Source organism: Myotis yumanensis, unplaced genomic scaffold (assembly GCF_028538775.1).
Source record: "Myotis yumanensis isolate MYYU_CA2020_CCGP unplaced genomic scaffold, mMyoYum1.0.hap1 SCAF_19, whole genome shotgun sequence".
NCBI classification, from domain to species: Eukaryota; Metazoa; Chordata; class Mammalia; order Chiroptera; family Vespertilionidae; genus Myotis; species Myotis yumanensis.
In genome coordinates, this window is record NW_027223770.1 from 20,360,665 (window position 1) to 20,382,796 (window position 22,132).

The 22,132-nt window shown below is 45.9% G+C and overlaps 1 protein-coding gene across 1 annotated transcript in view; it reads right to left on the bottom strand.

Annotated features, from left to right (window-relative positions):
- Nucleotides 1–22,132, bottom strand: part of OPCML (opioid binding protein/cell adhesion molecule like) — an 859,123-nt gene that overhangs the window by 677,304 nt on the left and 159,687 nt on the right. The gene's annotated exons all lie outside the window — the stretch shown is intronic.

Below are 22,132 nucleotides of genomic sequence, written 5' to 3' on the forward strand. Positions count from 1 at the left end.
ACCAGTTAGGACCTAAGTCATAAAGCTTTTAAAAAGAATTAATTAGTCAAATTGAACCCCCACTTTCAGTTTTCCCTTAGAATTTCTACTTTACATACGAGAGAAGGCAAAGAGCCAGAGATAAAGGGAAAACAATGCCATTCATAGTTTGAGACCTCCCCTTTTCCCCAAAACCCTGGGTGTCATTTATTTTAATTTGCTTTGGGACACTTAACAGATTTTTGTCTTCTGAGCTTACGTTTCCTGCCCTTAGGGTCAGAGAGGCAGTCAAGAACATTTTAGAAGCCTCAAGAACATTTCTGGGTCTGGCCACAATTAGCAATTAAACTGATTTACTGACACGGCACCCTTCGGCTCTGGGGCGAGCCCGCTTGGCAGAATCTACACTCTGTCTGGGCAAAGGGAAGAAGTAAGAGGCTGGATCAGTACAGGCAAAACTGGATCAATCGTCAACACACAACCTGGCTTCGCCAACTGAGAAATTGTCTTTTTTTCTCTCAAAAAATATGTATTCCTTGCATAACTGGATCAGTCGGAATGGAACTTTCCAAAGTTTGTTTTTTATAGACTGGTAACTTTTAAAAGGAAAAAAAGTGACAGAAATTAGGTGGCAAACCTCTACTTTGCCAAGTAAAATATCTGTTTTCTCTCACCGTTAATTCCTAAAAATAAAGGGGCATTTTTCATTTTCACAAGGAAAGGGAATGTGTGATCTCGGCTTGAAACACAGCTGTTGACAGGACAGCATGTTGGTGGCACCCCACGGACTTCGATCTCCTTATTTTTCTCCTCCTCTGCAGGCTGGGGCTTCAGGGACCAGCAGCAGTTTATGGATCAGCATTTAGAACCCAGTGGCCGCCAGAAAGGCATCGCTATCCATCTTGTTTTGCCTTGACAAACACAGATAGGAACTCCCACCCCCCCCCTCCATCCCCTCCCCCAGAAGAATGATAATTTGAGATTAATATCCCTCAGCTGAAAAGATCCCCTCTCTGCACTGGACACTGAGAGTGCTGGGACCTGAAGATCTGTTTTTTCACCACATAGAGCTAGCACCAAAGTGCCGGCACATGAGCATTTACTAAATAAGAGTTGATGAGAGGCCAAAACCGGTTTGGCTCAGTGGATAGAGCGTCGGCCTGCAGACTGAAAGGTCCCAGGTTCGATTCCGGTCAAGGGCATGTACCTGGGTTGCGGGCACATCCCCAGTAGGAGATGTGCAGGAGGCAGCTGATCGATGTTTCTCTCTCATCAATGTTTCTAACTCTCTATCTCTCTCCCTTCCTCTCTGTAAAAAATCAATAAAATATATTTAAAAAAAAAAAAAGAGTTGATGAGAGGAAGAAGGGGGGTTATATAAATAATTCCTGACTCTATCACCATCTCTTGTCTTGACATCCATGTAATTAAACTACTCAAAATATTATTTCAATCCCTCAGGCATATGTTTTTTTTATTTATTTCTGAGATGTGCATGTTGTCCACATCCCCACTAAACAACTCAGAATTGGGATGGTTAAAGAATAAACAGTCGCCAAAGGCTCTAAGATAAAATTAATTCTAACATTCAGCACAAGAAAAGATGCCTTGAAAATCAGAAAAAGCTTTTAGGAAAATACAAATCATGGACTTGAGATTGTAGCTTTTTTTTGTTACAAATAATTTTATGAATGTGTTATGAATGAGAGTCATTAGATTAGATCAGTGGTTGGCAAACTCATTAGTCAACAGAGCCAAATATCAACAGTACAATGATTGAAATTTCTTTTGAGAGCCAAATTTTTTAAACTTAAACTATATAGGTAGGTGCATTGTTATTAACTTAATTTAGGTACTCCTAAGGCTTAGGAAGAGCCACACTCAAGGGGCCAAAGAGCCGCATGTGGCTCGCAAGCCACAGTTTGCCGACCACGGGATTAGATCACCGTGCAAGGGTTGATAGGGGGGACTGAAGCGGGAACCCCAGCAATTCCAAACCTGAGCCCATAAGCATGTGACAATAAATAAGTAAAGAAGTCTTCCTCCTTACATTCATCCACACAGGGAATGTTACATGCCAGGAATCTCTCCATGTCTAAAGTAGGCATCATGTCAGAACTAAAGATTTCTGATGCTCTGACCCACTCAGAACAGGCACCCGTTTTTCAGGTCTAAATTCTTGCTACCCACGCCCTTACTGATTTGGCTCAGTGGATAGAGCGTCAGCCTATGGATTGAAGGGTCTCAGGTTTAATTCCAGTCAAGGGCACATGACCGGGTTGTGGGCTCAATCCCTAGTTGGGGGCCTGCAGGAGACGGCCCATCAATGATTTTCTCTCATCATTGATGTTTCTATCTCTCTCTCCCTCTCCCTTCCTCTCTGAAATCAATAAAAATATATTTTAAAAATAATAATAAAATAAATAAATGAATAAATTCTTGCTACCCAATGCCTGGTGCTTCTCTCCTCCAGCACAGAGGCGAGGCCAGAGCAGCCCTGGGAGGTCTCCCAGGCCACGGTGGGCAGCTTAGCATCACCAGCTCCCACCCAGCACTCATTTCTTGCCTGTCAGCCTGAGGGCTCCTGGTAAGCAGTGGTCTGAGGCAGGTTCTGGTCCTAGCAAACACAACTTTGTTTCTCCAGCCAGAGCTCGTCCCTCTAGCTGCAGTTGCCCAGAACTGAAGGTGAGTCCTGGGGCCATTTTTTTAAAAATATGAGAGAGAAACATCAATGATGAGAGAGAATCATCAATCGGCTGCCTCCTGCACATGCCACACTGGGGATGGAGCCCGCAACCTAGGCATGTGCCCTGACCGGGAATCGAAGCATGACTTCCTGGTTCATAGGTCGATGCTCAACCATTGAGCAACACCAGCCAGGCCCTGGGGCCATTTTCAAGCAGAAGCCCTGCCCTCCCTCCCAGTTACCCGGAGTCTGTCCCAACCTCAGAGGCTCCCTGCTGCTGCCTCTGCCAACCTGGCCATACGCTTCAAACATCTCCATCATCAGTGAAACATGTCTTTCCACGGCCGGCAGAAAAATAAAAATCTCCCCATTTCAATGATTTCCCGCCTGGAGCAAAGAAATGGAAAACAGCTCTGCTCATAAAGGATTTTCTTAAATGTGGGTTTTCAAAAATTTTCTCTCAACACTTAGTAGAGAAGCTGAAGGTAGTTGTGTAAATACTGGTGCACAATGAGTTCATTGCTTCTTTTGGAGGAAATAGACATGTGGCGTTCTCTGTGCCTCTCTCCTCCAGCCTCTCTCTCTATCCCTCAATCCGGATGAAAATAAGGAGCAGGACTAACCGGGAGAGACTAGAATAAGAAGTGGGTGCTGATAGGGTATAAATATTTATTGGCATAGAATTGTGTACCGACATGAGGAGTGCAGGGTAAATACAGATCTGGACTCTGTCTCCAGCGAGTTTATGCTCATCAGACAAAAGAGGTGCCTATGAAACCACCGCATGTGTTTCGTTGTGTTTTTCCATTCATTTAATTAAGCCTTGCGAAGAAATTGCATCATTTTACCAGCCTGCCCTTTTCTCGCCTTAAAAACAGCATGTTTGGGACTTTGCATACATAATCTTGGAAGTATCCATGGCAGTGATTTCAGAATATAAACATCATCTGATGTTGGGGTAGAAAAAGAAGGTTGAGCAGGAACTGGTCTGGATCATGTTCACCGGTGGGAAAGGATAGAATGCCTTCTGTTCCCTTAGCTACAACATCAATTACCAGATGGCTTTGGAGGAGTAAGTACTTCATTAAAAAAGTCTACTTTGAGTCCCCCTCCCACTGCATTCAAGACAAAATTAAATCCCCTGGCTTTTAGGCATAAAAGAGAGAGAGCAACAGCTAACAATTGTTCTATTGACCAGCAATTGCTTGAGGTTCCAAGTCTGAATGATTGCGTTCTCTGTATCTTGCATTTAGCAGGTGACCCATAGTATTTCAGAAAGTAAGGAGGATGCTATAAGGATCGCCATGCACACGGGAGACTGTTGACTGGTGTGAGTGGTTACCTTAGTTCTATGAAAACCATGAGCCCTCTTCATCATGTATGATTCACTCTGTCTGCCAGGGATATGGTGTTAAGAGGGGTAAATATTTCAAGAAAGTTAGGACTTTGGATCAGCTTGATAATGGGTGAGAAAGCAGGTTTTCATCGAGAGTGAGGAGGGACCAGTGGCCAGGTGCTTCCCCTGGGAAATCCCACTCATCCCTCAACAGCGTGGGGATTGTTTTGATCTGTTGATTACACAGCCTCACCGCTAAAGAGTCTCTACAGATGCATTAGAGCAGTGGTTCTCAACCTTCCTAATGCCGCGACCCTTTAATACAGTTCCTCATGGTGTGGTGGCCCCCAGCCATAAAATTATTTTCGTTGCTACTTCATCACTGTAATGTTGCTACTGTTATGAATCGTCATGTAAATATCTGATATGCAGGATGTATTTTCATTGTTACAAATGGAACATAATGAAAGCATAGTGATTAATCCCAAAAACAATATGTCATTATATATGTGTTTTCCGATGGTCTTAGGCGACCCCTGTGCAAGGGTCGTTCCACCCCCAAAGGGGTCGCGACCCACAGGTTGAGAACCACAGCATTAGAGCAATTGTCTGAGCAAGAACATGTGGCCTGTGGGCTGCCTTGTCCTGTGGACTCTGTCCTTTACTGAGCTCACTCTGGGACCTGGAGGCACCTTGCAGAGAGCTTGGCCAGGAACCCTGCATGGAAAGACCAGCCACGGATGCATCCACGTGACCATCATCGCAGCCAGCATTCCCGCTGTTCTTGGCACCAGATGGCTCTGCCCTTCAATAGAGGTCAAAGGAGAGTGCTCAGTGCCAGACCTCAAGGCCACTCCTCCCGCTAAGTACGAGATGGGAGAATAAGCCCACCTAAATGAGGTGCGTTTTGCTAGGGTCAGTAGTTTGGGATAGTGCTGTGAACGCTGCTCCATACCTTGGGGTCCCTCTTCTGATCAGAGCTTAGCTCTAAATACCCATGTGCCTTGGAAAAATTCACCAGCTTTGCACCGGCTGGTTTGGCTCAGTGGTTAGAGTGTTGGCCTGCGGACCAAAAAGTCTGGGTATGATCCGCAGTCAAGGGCATGTATCTGGATTGTAGGCCTGATCTCGGCCCAGGTCGGGGTGTGTGCAGGAGCCAACCGATCGGTGTTTCTATCTCTCTCCCTACTTCCTCCCTTCCACTCTTTCTAAAAATCAAAGGGGGGAAAAATCCTTATGTGAGGATTAACCAGAAAACTTGCCAGCTTTGCAGAGATTTCTTAAAAATGTATCTCCGAAGTGAGGCATCGGGCACAAGTCTCTCATGGGACCCTTATCCTTCTAATATCCAAAAGCTGAACCCGAAGGACCATCTCATGTCCTCACCTCCTGCTCTCAACAATCAGAAAAGGTCTTTTACCAAAATGGAGAATAACTGGAAATATTAACAAAAGAGGTCGATACGTTGAGCTGTGTGGCCTTTTCCTGTTCCAAGAATATTCACGTCTTTATGGTGTTACACTGAGAAAAACCTGGTCTGTGCCAATCTACATCAAGTGGCAAATGGTGAGGGGAGGCGAGGAGGGAGGAGGGGCCCCAACAAAACCAAGGATCCAGGTCTTTCAAATGGCAAACTCATTATGCCTGGGGCCCTGACAGGCCAGTGATAGCGCGTCTATCAGAGGCCCTCTGGCTGTCTCAAGCTCACACCCAGAGCTGCATGTCACAAAGATCACAGCAGGTCTTGGCAACAGACACTGAAAATGTCAGAAAGCAAAAGTGTCAGAAAGCAAAAGGGGCATTTGGAGATGTCAACTGCTGGGGGAGCAGTTGTGATGTTTGCGGTACAAACAAAACAAAACACACAAAAAACTGACTAGGAAATAGGCCCTGTGATTAGCAAGATGGAAATGGTGAAAAGGAGGGCAGAGAAGAACAGAGCTAAGGCCAGAAGCAAGTCAGACCTCTTTTCATTCAAGCGATACCAGGACACTGGGAATCTGGCTCCGCTTATCTACCTCCGCTGTGTTCGCTACCAGTTCTGCGCTAGGAATTGTGCAGGTGTAGAAGACATACATTTAAACCAGGAAAGGCAGCATATCACAGGGAAAGGCCATCTCCTTAGAACAGAACGCAACCGGATCCCTATCATGGTTCTAATCCATATCATGATTTGGAGAAGTGACAAAAATCTCAGAGCTTCCGTTTTATCACATCTAAAAGAAGGGTAATGATTTGGCCCAGTGAAACAGTTCAAAGGATTAAATGAGATATTACCAGTAAAATGCCTGCCCCGTAGCAGACAGTCACCAAAGAGAAGCTAGCAGACTACGTTCCCCGCTGGAGGAGGGTCTGTGGGGAGAGGGGGACATCACTTACAACCCAGTGTGCTGGCCGGTACATAAATAAAGTGCATTAGATGCATAAATAAAGTGCATAACATGTTAGTTTCTGAATACTGCCCTCTCTGAGGAACTCTGCCCAGCGTGATGAGCAGCTGCATGAGGAAGTGAATAGGACTGGATTCCAGACGGGGATCCAGGAAAGGGAAGAGTAGGCTTGACGTTAGAGAGGCAAGTCGAGCAAGAGTGTTTGTCCGATTGAGATGCTTATGGCTCAGCAGAGAGTCCATGGGGAGGAGGGACAACCGTGGGATAGACCCAGGCCACGGCTTGGAGGGTCCTGCATGCCAATTTATGTTACCCAGGCATTCCCTCTCACGGGGAATGAGGGGCCACAACTTTGGAATGACCAAGACTTATCCCTCAGCTGGTAGTGTGGAGGATCCATGTGAATGAGGGCCAGGCTGCAAGATCAGCTTGGGGGGCCCGTATGGACAGGAACCTTGTCACACAGGCATGTTTTAGTTGCTCTAGACCAGTGATGGTGAACCTATGACACGTGTGTCAGAGGTGACACGCGAACTCATTTTTTTGGCTGATTTTTCTTTGTTAAATGGCATTCAAATATGTAAAATAAATATCAAAAATACAAATCTTTGTTTTACTATGGTTGCAAAGATCAAAAAATTTCTATATGTGACACGGCACCAGAGTTAAGTTAGGGTTTTTCAAAATGCTGACACGCCGAGCTCAAAAGGTTCGCCATCACTGCTCTAGTCAGTGGTCGGCACACTGCGGCTCGCGAGCCACATGCGGCTCTTTGGTCCCTTGAGTGTGGCTCTTCCACAAAATACCGACTTCTGTGCATGGGCCACGAAGTTTCAATCACACTGCACATGTGCGCCTGCGGTGGTATTTTGTGGAAGAGCCGCACTCAAGGGGCCAAAGAGCCGCATGTGGCTCACGAGCCGCAGTTTGCCAACCACTGCTCTAGTCTACCATAACGCTTCACTTAGAATAGAGCCAGAAGTAAGGGAGGGACAATGCGGTGAGAATGCAGAGGAATGGTCATGTCAAAGGATGAGTCTGCAGCAGCCAGCTCAAGGAAAGATGTTGTTTTCACTCAAATCTGATCTACTTCTAGTATCACTTTTTATGAACAGAGCTGCCTCGTTATTTTAAAACAGTGTAGGAACATTATAAACAACTCTCGCGTTGGCTAATAACTCCTTAAAGAAGGTATATGAAATCTTGCTATTTTCTTAAATCTCTCTTAATGAAGTTAAGCAAATGGCCACGGTGAGTTTTAATGTTCTCTAAGGCCCTCTGCACTATATGCGTCGCCATATGAAGCAGTACATGGTATTCCATATGGGCCTGCAGTGTAGGGGTTGACCAACTCACTGCGGAGTCACGTATGGAGCAGTTCAAAGGATAACTGACAATTCAAACAGGACAAATGGCACTCAAACATACACTAGCCGAATAGACGTATTCCAAGGCTCCATGAGAACTTACACTTGCGGGGAGAGAAAGGAAGGAGAGAAGCAGGAAGGGTACTCTTCCTTGCGAGGGAGACAATGGGAAGGGCAGGCAGAGTCGGCTACTTGGAGAGAAGAGCCTCCCTCTGCCCCCCACCCACCCCCCACCTGTCTTCTAAATCCATTTCCCCAAATACCGTTGAGAAAGCATCGCAGCTGAAAAAGCACTTAGGACCAGATATGATACTCAAGACAAACTCAATTTCATTTGATTTCTTTCTTAGTCGTTTTTGACTGTTGCATATTTTGTCCACAAACTGAATGAGGAAGCATGTTTTCATGTGAGGATTTGTGGCTGATCCTGGCTTTATTGCTAATTTATTCTTGGCCTGGCTCACTTGCCCATCAATAAAATTGGAGCCTGACTAGCTACCGTTCCGCTAACCTCCAGGGTACGGAGGGGATAAGTGCATTTATAAATGAAGTGAGCATGAAGTACTCTAAACACCATTAAAAAAGAGACAATTTTAAAAGAGGTGCAAAAACCCATGCTGGATAATTCTGGATACATAATAATTCTCTAAATGAACCAACCAATGATTAGTTGTTGAATGCCTACTCTACTGGAGGCCTCACGTGGAGAAAGTTTAGAGGAGTCACAAAAAGTAAAATATGTCTTAATGAGAACATCTTTTTGATCTCCAAAATCTCCACCTGGGAGGGGGCGGTTGGGCGATGAGGATGAGAGAGAGAAAAAAAGATAGAAACAATATGAAGAGCAGTATCTGACCCTGGATTTGATGCTGTAGACCAGCGCTATCTAACAGAAATGTAATTTGAACCACAGATATACATTTTTGGTCATGAATGTAATTTTAAATGAAGTCCCATTGCAAATTAAAAATAAATGAACTCACATCTTAAAAAATTAAAAAAGATAAAGAGTAAATTTATTTTAACATATTTAACTCAATACATTTAAAATACTAGCTGTATCTAGTATTTAACTAGCTGTATCTACTAGTCAACACACGTACTAGCTGTATCTCAACTGTGCATGAGCCACAGGGGGCAGCGGTCACCATGCTTGACAGAAGAGCTGTGAATACTGACGGGGTTCTTGGGTCAGAATGTTGAGTTAAAAAAAATACCAACAAGCAAATGAATGAAACTGGGTGTGAAACTGTCTGGGGAAGAGGTATGCAGAGTGGGAACACAGAAAGGGAACTGGTCAGACTGGTCAGGAAAGGTTTCCTGAGGAAGGGCCTGAGAGACCCTACAGGTGAGCAGGAAGCAGCCCCGGGAAAAGGAGGAGGCAGAGGATCAGCGTGAGACCCGGTGGGAAAGAACCAGGCGGAGAACTGTCGAGGTGCCTCTGGGGATGGCAGGGGGAGAGGTCTGGAGAAGAAAGAACCCCATGGATCCTAAGGGCTCTTCTGTCAGGCTCCAGAATTTGCACTGCATCCGGCATGGGAAGCAAACGGGGAGTGTAGCCATGACCCCAGCCCTTGGGGCCTCCATCCTTATTCCACTGCCTTAGGGACGGGCTGTAGTTTATAGTCTTCTTGTCCTGGCTGACTCCTGGGGAAAGCAAGCTGCATGGCCTTTTCCAGTTGACCCCTCTCCTTGGGTCAATTCTAGGCGTTCTGTTGGACATCGGGGTAGGAGTGCAGCTTCCCGTGGGAAGTGAAGGGGTCAGAGATGTGGGAATCCTCTCATTTGAACTCCATTCTTCCACAGGCTGAGTCCGGCTTACACAGATGAGCTCTGAAAGGCTTTCCTTAGGCAGAATCCCAGCAGGAGCCCTTGCTGCGTCCCTCCATAGACGCGCCTTCTAGAGGCTGGAAAAGTTCCAGGGATCTGAAAAGTCCTGCTGGGAGCGATCCCACCAGACAGGTCCCCAGGTCAAGTGGCCGGAACAGCTCCTAAGCAGGTGATGGGACTTGAAGGTCCTCAGCATTTATGGTATCTAAGTGGTTATTTCCTCTCAAGGAGAAAGACAGGAAGGAAGGAAGGAAGGAAGGAAGGAAGGAAGGAAGGAAGGAGGGAGGGAGGGAGGGAGGGAGGGAGGGAGGGAGGGAGGGAGGGAGGGAGGGAGAGGAAAAAAGGAGGGAGGGAGGTAGGAGAGAGAATGAGAGGGCTTAACTGGGCCCCTCTGAAGACCTAGAGCAGCACTTTTCAAACTTTTTCATCGCAGGGCACACATTGACCAATTACTAAAATTCCGCAGCACACCCTAAAACATATTCTATTTTTTTGCTGATCTGACAAAAAAAAAAAAAAAAAGGTATCACTTTGATTCGTTCTCACCAGCCAGCTATTGTCACGTTGGCTGTTGTCATTTTGTATCTGGCCATCTCAGGGAAAGGAGGTCAGTGCCCCTGACTGCCCAGGCAGGCCCCGCATGTTTTAGGAATGACTGCGGCCCACCGGTGGAAAACCGCTGATCTAGAGGGTCAGCCATCTAATGAGGGATGGTGAGAGGCACGCAGCTGAGTTCAAAGAGAGCAGGCAAATGCTGGATTAGAGAGGCGACCCCTGACAGGGCCCAGGGCCCGGGGACTGGGGCCACGTCCTGGCCCGCACCTGAGCCCTAGGGCGATTTTGACTGTAATAAGTGAAGAAATCAAAACGGAAAGATCTAGTTCACTCTGCCAGAAATGGAACACCAGAAAGAAGCCAGCATCGTAGCAGTTCCCGGGGGTGACTGGCGGTTGTGTGATGGGAGGTCAGTGTGAGCCGTGGGCACAGCCCCCTGGGTGCACATGAGACCACCATTCGCAGCAGGCGGCCCCAGCTCTGTCCGGCAGCTGCAGACACCAGCACAGACGGCCGTGGGTGGGCAGCCAGGGTTGGGTTAGGACCGGGGGGCCAGGAGATGGGACCACACAAGTCAGAAGTGGGGCAGGAAGCAAGGGACAGCGCAGGAAGCCAGGTGAGCTGGGTACACCGGGAAGGGCTCTTAGAAGAACTTTCATGCCCACTGGGTGGGGGACAGAGCTTGGGAAAGCCTGTTTGGACTACACTCAGCCCCGCGCAGGTGAGGCCAGAGGAGTGGGGTTTTAAGAGCAAACAGCAGCCTACGTTGCTGCGTGGCACCTGGACGTGAATGCCTCAATCCCTGTACCAGAGGCGTGCTTCCAACCACCCGCCTGAATGCTCCGGTGTTTGACAGTGAGAATTTCTAGGCACTTCCCCCCATTTTTAAAACCACATCTCATAAATAGTTGCCTGCGTAGCACGCATACAACACAGGGATGACTTGTTCCACATACAGGTCCGTGTCCGGGGTGTGTCATCAGACAAAAACGTGGGTTCAAATTCTGGCTCTGCCACTTCCTTGGGAACCCCCAGGAGGCAGGTTTTCCGGATTCATCGTCGTCCTTGTGTGTTGGTTTGTTCTATGAACCTCTGTGCAGCTTCTTCCTTCTCGATAAAAGCATGATGACATGTGATCATGAAACGCCCCGGATGCTGCATGGAGGGCTGGGGGCCTGGTGCTCTCCCAGGGCAGATACTGACGAATGCGGGTGAGTCCGTTCAGTCCACACAGCCCACCTGCTCCGTCCTCCACGCCCACCTGGGTCGTCTGGGTGATCACCCACCCATTCCCCAGGCTGTCAGGGTGCTGCTGCAGGGCACCCTGACGGGCGTGGCCCCTGTCCTTCCCCCAAGAGCCAGCAGCTACTGTCCTTTATGAAATGGCACCTGAAAGGAACTGCCGGTCCCGCCTGCGGTGAACAGGGCTGCCGCTGTCTCATCTCTCGCCATCTCTGCCCGAGGGGCCAGTGGGTCCAATTTCCCCCCTTTCCACCATTTGTTAGCTCCTTTTTTAAAAAAATATATATTTTTTTATTGATTTCAGAGAGGAAGGGAGAGGAAGAAATAGAAACATCCATGATGAGAGAGAATCATTGATCAGCTGCCTCCTGCATGCCGCCCCTCCACACCCCCCTGGGATCAAACCCACAACCCAGGCATGTGCCCCAGCCAGGAATCAAACTGTGATCTCCAGGTTCACAGGTTGATGCTCAATCACTGAGCCACTCCGGTCGAGCTGTTAGCTCCTTCTTAATGTTCTGGAAAACGGTGCAATCACAACAGGACTCAACCAGGTAGGGAGGGTTTTCCACACCGCCCTGAGCCCAATCCTCCCAGCAGCCACATCTGAGCGCAGCCTAAGCAACGCTGATGAAACACCAGACCCCAGCATTTCCCTCTCCACGGCCTTCCATGTTCACAGGACAGGCAGGAGGCTCTTCTGAAGACAGACACACACACACACACACACACACACACACACATACACACACACACGCCCTGGGCCAGCTGGGTGTGAGGAGCCAGCACACTGCATGCGCGGCTTTGCAGTCTGTGGGGGCGCGGTGGTGGATTACCGCAGAGAATGGCCTCCCGGTTTTATAAGCTATTTATTAGGCCCCTCCCGCAGAGCGACATCAATATGGCCATCAGTGAAGCAAAGCAGCAGCTATCAAATGATCATTTCTCCCAAACAAGCTTCCCCATCAAACAGAGCCCGGGCTGGCGGGACAAGCTTCTGTGCTGGCGCACAAGGGCCCTTTCCATCTTTGAAACAGACCATTAAAACACCGGGCCACTTTGGCGCGCACAAGTCGACATCAAAAGGAAGGGGGGAGGGAAGAGAGCACTTTCCTAACCGAGTAATAATGCTGTTTCCAGCCCCCGGAAAAGCTCACTGCGATATCGACGCAGTATTACCTTTCCCATTGTGGTCTCAGAAAAGAACCTGAGACCCTGAAAAATCTCCGGGAGGCTCGTAATCACCCCTCCCCTCCCTCCAGGAACCCCCTTCTTTTCACTCCACACACAGCACGGTGACCAGGCTGGGATCCCTTCAATATCATGTTGTTGTTTTTCCAATAAATAAAAAGGTACCATTTGAAACATAGACCGGATGGGAAATCGCCATCATCACCGTAAGCATCACCGAATCAGAAGGATAGCAGCAGCGTGTGCTCCGATTCCCCGAGGCGAGGGCGAGGGGAAGCAGGTGGATGCATCCTGGTGCCTATGATCACCTTTTCCAGCCAGTGCCCTCCCAATGGCTCCAAAACAGGTCTTAACAAACCGCATCCCAAACACCCTGTGTTTCTACCTTATTGCATCCGCTCGGGTGAGATAATGTGTGGACTCGAGGAAAAGTGACATTCGGTGAATGAGCCGCAGAGAGTTGCATAAGGGGCCTCAGTGGCGCTGCCCACCGCCTGGCACTTGGCCGTGGCTTCTCGTGAGGCTAGAAATCAAACTGCAACCTCAATCCACACGTGGGGAGGTTCTCCTTTGGCCTGTGGGCTAGGGGAGGAGAAACGGGATGTGATTCTGAGAGGGCAGAAGAAAGGAAAAGAAGCCACGGGGTGGGGAGTGAGGGGCCCGCCCACTCAGACGTGCACCCCAGTGAGTATCTGCTTCCTAAAGAAGTCTGAGAACATAGGTAGACACAGCTTCCACGGCTCCATAGGCACAGTCGGCTGAGAGCCCTGCATCTCAATGAGAGGGAGGTCTTTGTGAAATCTCGGTTGTTACTAGATCCGGTAGAATTTGGGGGGGGGGGGGGGGGCAGGCAGGGGAGGGAAGGACACAGCATGAGCTGAGAAGGCCCAGCAAACATGCCCCAGGGAAGCACAATACCTCGTGTTCTTTCTACTCTGCACCCTGTTTTCAACTCCCTCTCTTTCCCTTCATTCCGAGACACACACAGCCTCTCTGTCCTAGTGGCGCATAGGAGAGAGGGAAAAGGTAGCATCCGTGGCCATATTTTTGTTGACTTACAAACTACTTTTTTTTTTTTTAAGAATTTAAAGGCAGAAAGTTGATTATCTCAGAACTCCATGAACCTTTAGGAAAAGCAAATAGATGTCAAGGAGGATGGGTACTCCTCCCCAGGGTACGTCCAATTGGAAATTCTTAGAATCTGCGGGCCCTCCATGCAATTGGCAGTAGAAAAAGGCTATGACACAATGAATCGCTAGATATTTAGGATCTACCCTTCACATCACAGGTGTCCTGAAGAATCAAACAAAGAAACAGATCTGAATTCTGGACTCTGTCCCACCCAGGGCCGTCTTTACAGTCTTCCTAAAGTCAACTCAACCTTCTGGCTTCAATTTACCCTGAAGAGGAAACACTGGAGGTTCAGATGTACGTCGGGGAAGGATCTTGGACACTAACAGAAACCACCTGGCCAGCTGCACAGGTGCTCATCGGAGTCTGACAACATCAGTGGGAAGTCTTGTCTGAGGAGCCCGCTCTCTTTGGGAGCTCCCTGCTTTTACCCTAAAAAAGAATCTGAGAGAGAAAAAAAAAACACCCACCCAGATGGTTTATGAGGAAGAAAAATATTGGAACGAGTCTTTCATTTTCCCACTCCTCTCAGTAGCACAGCTGGATGTTCTATGTGAGAAGAGTTAGGGAAATCTGGGCGAGCGCTGCTAACAGTGAAAATGATATGATTTTCTGGGAAGCGCTGGAAAGAAACACTGCCTTCCTGGGAAAAGTCATCACGTGGGCCCATGTGGGCCCACAGCGTCAGACCACCGAGGGGGATTTTCATCAGTGACACCAGCATGGAGCTCTGCAGAGGCAAATGGGCCCACGTAGAAATCATTCCAGCACATCTGCCTGGAGACAATCACACCCACACACGAGAACAGACCAGCAGACTCCCCTGATGCTTGGGACTGGAGGCTGCGATCACAGTCCTATCGCCAGGAGGCATCCAACCACCCCTGGGGGATGCCTGTCTTTTCCTTTGTCACCTTGAGCCACCTCTTTCCCCTCCAATCCCTCCTCCTTTGGGGAGAGGGCCCTAAATTGGTGAATGAGACAGCGAATGCATATCCACATTTGGGAAAAATAAACACCAACTAGCTAAGATATTATGCTGTGGCCACGTCACCTGCCCACTGACACGAACCAACTAGGAGCTCAGTGGAATGCTACTCCACTTAGGAAGGTGAATTAAAATGGACGGAATAGTGTTTCAAGGGTAAAGGTACTAATTCAACTTCTAATTCAACGTCTTTCACTGGAGGGATACTTTGACAATGTTACTCAATGAATAACCAAAACATAAAGAACATCTAGTTAATGCATAGCTTTAAAGAACTCATTCATCAAATAAACATTGCTTAAGAATCTATACTTTTTCCTGGAAATATAAAAGACTTCTTTTATATCAGTTGTAAAACCAGGGAAGTCAGAGAAAACGAAGGCAGGCATGTTTCCAAAATCAAAGGAAGGCTCTATCATCTGAATTTCCAAACTTGGCACAAGTCTGAACTTTCATAAATATAAACAGAGGTAGCGAGAATCTCAATATGCGATGCATGACAATTTCCCATGTTAAAAATCTACACTCTTGAGTATGTAAGAGAATTAGAAATAAGAAAATGATGGGTGTCTCTAATGAAAAATGATGCATTGTTTGAAGCACATCCCATTCTAGCCTGTCACTGCATTTGCGCTATGTTACAGCTCTGTAAAGTATGGATAATCGCTAGCAATGCAAGAATGGTTCTGTCTTAAACACGGAAATAAGTTCTGTCTGGTGCAGGCTCAGTCGACTTCCCCTTCTCCTTTGGAAAAAGCCAGCTTCTTGCCCATCTCTAAACTGATTTCAATATTCCTCTATTCTAAACACCCGTGCACTTCTTTGATTCCTCCTCCTATTTATATATAATACGTGCCTGATTAATAATGAGTTAAATAAAATATTGTTCATTTTCATCTCAGACCCAGTCATTTCCCCAACTGGAATGTAAACAAAATATATTTAAACCTGTTTTTTTTTTTATTTTTTTAAAAAAGGCCAAAATTATTTGTGAAGTCCTCACTAGAAATGAAATTCTTATAATTCACTTAGGTATTTTATGAAGTTCGTTTTCAGAACATAGAGTACCACAGAATTCAGGAAAACCCATCCAAGGAGTTGATGTGCAGAGATAAAATGATTGTCTTGTGGCATTCAGTTCCCAGTAATTTCTAACTGTATCATCGACAGGGGTCCAACACTCACATTCCTGTCACTACTACCAGACGCAAACCCATGAACAGTGAGCGGCCATACCTCCACGTGCCCTGCCCTGCCCTGCGCAGGAGCCAAGAGATGACAGGAGCCACTGGGACAACACGAATAGTAACCGGCCAAAGACTTCTTTCCAGAGGCCTCAGAACTCTCTCTTGAAGAAGCTCAAAACAATAATCAAATATCACTTACCTAGGGAAAGACAAAAGGGAAAAACAACAGGGGGAAAAAAGAGTCAGAGTTGATTACAACTACCTCATGTTCCATAAAGATGACCTATTTTAAGCAAAAGAATAATGCAATTCAAGCGCTCCACAAGCTCCGAGCAAAATTCAAGTTTTAAATACACGCAGGTAAAGGTCAGTGAGAAAATGGCATATTGTTGCAAAGGCCAGGCAGCTGGTTGTTTGTTTTCTTTTCTGATCTGGCATTCTTATGCAGGTGCATTTAAAACCAGGACATGGGCCTTGTAAGGAGAGAGGAGCTGGGGATCCTGTTTCATGCCATAAAGGGGGAAAATGCATAGGACCCAGCTTGCCTCCATGATTATGGAGATTCTGTAGCTCTGGGATTCAGATGCTGAGAGATTGAACTAATAAAAAAGAAATGAGAGAACTGTCATCACAGATTACATGGTATTTATTCCAAAATCTGTTCATTATAGAAATTTGCAAGACAAATGGGTTTTTAGCAGGGAGCAGCGGCATTTTCCTCCTGGTAAATGCATAACAAGGCACCCAATTTGTCTAGAGAATGGTCTCTCTTTTTCTTTCAAATATGTCTGCTTCTAAATCTCAGTAAACCTTCTGAAAATATTTATTTGGAAGTTTGCAAAAACAAGTGGAATGTGTAGAGTTCTATACAATGCACAGAGGACTGTCATTGACACTGTGTCTTGATGTTCATGGTAACATTTTATTGTAGGTTGGATAGGTATTCTTATTATCTCCTCTCCTCCGCCCCCACTCCTGCCCCTCTCCATCCCATCCCTCCCCCTCTCTACTCCTCCTCCTTCTTTTTCTTCCTCTTTAAAAAACAAGTAACCTGAAAGAGAAAGAACTCATGGACATGGACAGTAGTGTGCTGATTTGGGGGGGCGGGGGGTGGAGGAGTTGGAAAAGGGTATAGGGGAGATAAATGGTGATGGGGGAAAAAACTAAAATAAAAAAATAAAAATAAGTAACCTGAGGCTCAATTTAATTAATCGGCTTGCCCCAAAAATGGTCTCATGGAGAATGACAATTCCAGGACTTGAATTCCTATTTCCCCATGGTTTGCTCTTAATTAAATCTCAGAGGTACTCAGAAGAAAGAGAGAAGGAGAGCAACAGAGGAAAAAAGGGAGGAAATTAGCAAATTAAGAAAGAGGGGAATAATAAAGGGAATAAGGAAGTAAGAAAGGCAGAAAAAAAGAAGCTAACCAAACTATCGCAAGTTCTTCATTATACATATTTTTGTACAAGTACAGAGCACGGAGAAGTAGCTGATACATAGTCAACTCCATAAAAGTAGTTACTGTTATTCATTGCTGTATGCCTGTGGATCCGAGGGAAACTCTAATAGAACAGAGTATTCATCCCTATGATGGCTACTGTGGATTCATCTGCCATAATATCTAAATCATATCGGTCAAGGGAGGAACTGTGCCAGGGGAATATCATTTTACAAAAAAAAAAAAAAAAATCTAAGAGAAATATTCCCTGGTTGTGTTTTACTCTCTCAGCATTGATGAATGGTGAATCCCAGGCCCGCTCACCGCTGGCAGGGGGCTGGCATTTTGCTGTGTCCCAGCACTCCTGATGGCACTTGGCTTCCTTCCAAGTGGTGCCCGGAGCCTGCAGCTCACTGGGCATCCGCATCGCATGTGTGACTACTTGTGTGATAACAAATGCAGCCACAACAAAGGGTGCAAAGCAAGCCATGCTTTGGAGTTTTGGAAAGACCAGGAACTATTAGAAAGAGGAAGTTGTCGGTTGTCATGCATGAATAAAAGCTTCTCACTGCCCTCGCTGTGATTTGAGTAGGGGAGGGAGTTCTTAACCCACATCAGCAGAAAACGATCAAAGGAGACTTTGGGGTGGTATCATGGGATCATCATATGTGTAGCTTTTAATTGGAAGGTAATTCGAGTTTTCTTCGATTATGACCCAGAATGCACATAATCCCCTCATAAATGCTTCCTAGTCACCCGCCAGCACTCTCCCAGGCCGCTGGCGCATAAATGGTGGCTGTTTCTACCTGGCTGACTGCAAAGGCTGTTAATTGTAACACGCCATGAAACTTAATTATGCAAAGCAGAGAGGCCACTCTGATCTAGTAATCAGAGGTTTGATTCAGAAGTAATTTGTTGTTGGGACCCAAGGAGCTGTTCTTCTAGTCCCTTCCATGGAGCTGCTCCAAGCAGTTAATCCCCGGCTTTAATGGAAGGCTGTTGGGGTTGGATCTGGGAGCTCGATGGTCAAAAAGCAGCTTATAAACACCACCTTGCTTCTTCGTGGCAGGCACCTAATTTCTTCTCCCTAAGTCACCTTTAATTACAGCAATCAGAAACCAATATCATTTGTGGGTCAAAGAGAATAAGTAGCCAGTCACTTATTCCCCAAATGCTTGAAGGCCGGGGCAAGAGGAAATGGGTAGACTATGAAAGTAGTTCATAGAAAGGAGGGAATGAATAAGGCATGCTGGACATTGACAGCAGAAAATCATAGATACCACCCCTGAATATCTCCAGAAAGTGCATACTGTATGTATAGTTTCTAATAAGAATGATTTCAGTATGTGCTCCTAGGTAGAATAAGGGGTAAAATTATTAGGCTCGCCCTGATAGTGGCTAAGGAATTCCCAACTCGCTTTTGATAAAAAGAGAAGGGATCGCTACCTGAAAACAAAAACAAAACAACAAATACCACACTGCTGCTACTGCAATTACTAATGACATCCAATGGGATCCCGGTGTCCTTGGTATCAATATACATCCAGTCTTTCAAACAGCATTTTGGGGAGACTAAGACGCACACGTCATGGCCCTTTCTTTCAAAGAGCTCACAGTCTAATACAGAAGATTTGCAAAGCAGCATAGTAGGGACAGGAGTGCAGAGGATTAGAAATCATCCTGGCAGGGCAGGAAATTAGGGAGACTCAGAAAGGATGCAGAAGCAAAGTCGCAGAAATTAACAAAGGGAAAAAGAAGAATCCTGGAGATATAAAGAGGCTGGACGGACTCAGAAACTTAAGGGAAAGAGTTAAAATAAACAAAGTAGGCCAGTGATGGCGAACCTTTTGAGCTCGGCGTGTCAGCATTTTGAAAAACCCTAACTTAACTCTGGTGCTGTGTCACATATAGAAATTTTTTGATATTTGCAACCATAGTAAAACAAAGACTTATATTTTTGATATTATATATATATATATATATATTAAATATGTTTTATTGATTTTTTACAGAGAGGAAGGGAGAGAGATAGAGAGTTAGAAACATCGATGAGAGAGAAACATCGATCAGCCGCCTCCTGCACATCTCCCACTGGGGATGTGCCCGCAACCAGGTACATGCCCTTGACCGGAATCGAACCTGGGACCTTTCAGTCCGCAGGCCGACGCTCTATCCACTGAGCCAAACCGGTTTCGGCTATTTTATATATTTAAATGCCATTTAACAAAGAAAAATCAACCCAAAAAATGAGTTCGCGTGTCACCTCTGACACGCGTGTCATAGGTTCGCCATCATGAAGTAGGAGAATGTGGAAAGTGTGGCAGAAGGAAAGACTGACATTCACTCTACTTTCTAAGTTTTCCTCGCTGCTCCCATCACACTGTTTTAGAGTAGAGTGATCTCTTTTATGTCTCCCAACATCTCTGCTCGTCCCTCCCCCAGCCTTTTGCTCAGACTGTACCTGCCTGGAATGTATTCTCCCACATCTTTCCAAATTATGTCTGTTCTTTAAGGGCAAGGCTGCCCCAAGTTCAAGTGATTTCTTCTACCCAACAGCACTGCCCATGCCACTCGTGTGGCACTGAGTTGTGCATATTTCCAGATATAGCCCCTCACTTCTCAAGCGTGTACTGTTAGGAATACCATAGAAGCTTTATGCACAGGGATGGTGTGGTGGGCAGAATAACAGCTTCAAAGATATCAGGTCCCGGTCCCTGGAATTTATAAATATCACTTCATATAAGAAAAAAAAAATGTCTTTGCAGATGTGATTGAGTCAAGGATTGTGAGAGGGAGGGATTATCCTGGTAGGCCCTAAATGTCTTCACAAATTTCCATATAAAAGGGAAGCAGAGGGAGATTTCATAAAGATGAACGAAACGGAAGCTGTGTGACCAGAGGGGCAGAGATTGGAGGGATGCAGCCACAGTCCCAGGAATGCTGACGTCACAGAAGCTGGAAGAGGCAAGAGACAGAGCCTTCCCTGCAGTCTCTGGAGAGGGCAGCCCTGCCACACAGAGACCTCGGCCTCTGCTAATGACCTTGGAATTCCGACCTCTGGGGCTGTCAGGGAATGTATGCTGTTATTCCAAGCTCAGAAAGACATGGAAGATTTTATCCAATCAAAGGACAATGCCAGGCTTTATTGTGCTAAGTTACATGACATTGACTATAAGAAGCAGAAACATTAAGTGAAGGGACAGTCCATTGTGTGTTAAGATAATTGTTAACAGCATCACAAAGACCTGTGATTTGGCCTGAAGAATACACACAGTATAGGATTCACATCGGTTTTAAAAGGGGAAGGATGGGAGAATAGGTAAGACTAATCCAAGTGAACGGTATATGACAGAAATAGTCACGTGTTATGTGAAAGGAAGACCATGTAACCTTTGTCTCACTCTATATGAACTGCTAAATTTGGTTTCAAAGATGTGTTACCATTTTTCTGAAATCCTGTGGAACTTAGAACTACTTACTCAGATGAAAATTGCAACCTATCCTCTGAATGTTGTTAATTCTTATGAACTGAGTTGGTTGGAAGAGATTCCCACAAGTTAAAGGGATGTGATGTTACACATTGGAGCAATGAAAATACATTTAAATCAATTTAATTAGGAAAAAAATCACCCAGTACTCTTCCTTTCTCTGATACTACTGAACTATAAGCAGCTTAGAAGTGATTAGCTAATTTGCTGTTGTACTAGAATGTCCAATTCTTCCATTGAATAACGCTCCTCATGAAAGAAGTTATATTTACTGTTCAGAAAACCTAAACATTGGATGACATGGTCTGATCTTGGTTTAAAAAAAATGCACAAGTAAATATTTGAAAGTGTGACAAGAACAGAGAGGAAGGAAGGTAGGGAAAGAGGGAGGGAGAGAGAAAGAGACAGAGAGAGAAACCTAAATGTAAATACACTGACGTCTGTTTTTGGATAATGAAGTTGGAACAAAAACGGGAAAATGTGAGACCCTCCAGTGCACAGGAAAGACAATTAAGAAACAGAAATGGAAATTGGCATAAGGGGAAAGTGGCACTTGGAAAGTACTTAAGCATGTAAAACCAATTTTGTTACCAGGAGGCAATCATACATATGGCACCAGAAGAGAAAACTCACAACAAAAATGCGCCCATCACAGGGTCTCCACCTTCCGTTACCTACTGCAGAACAGAATGCAGATGCTAAGCTGGATGGTTTCAGGATTGCTGATGGCTGAGTCTACTATGCATTGCAGTTGGCCTGTTGGTTCTTTAGTGTTTCACTGCATAATAGCTACTGTTTCACTGCATAATAGCTAGAGAGAGTCTAGCAAGAAAACAACAAACACCTGGATCCCATTAATAACTTGCATCGGAATGGATATTTAAATCCTGCATTGTGTTGGATGAGACTTTCAGAAGACAGGCTACCATTTGTGTTCTGCGGCTGACCTTGACTTGTTATCGACGGCATGCTAATCTATAGGCCGATATCAGTCATTAAAAGGCAGCCTGTATGTATTGGTCAGAGAGCAGTGGAAACATGGGGAGGTGGAGCACCCCAGGAAGTAGGCAGAAGCAAAAAGAGGAAGGGGACACTCTGGAGTAGAAGAGAAGTTGCAGAAGAGAGCCAGCGAAGGAAGAACTGCTTGTAGCAAGTGTCTTTGTGCTCCCCATGTAATCAAAACGAACACTGGAGACTGAAAACTTTATTGCCATCGTCCTATGTTCTTGCATTTAAACTTGAATAACTACCAGAACAACTTAGTGTGAAGAGGACTCTTTTCAAGCAGGCTTATGGGTAACATTTTTAACAGATAGGTTTGGTA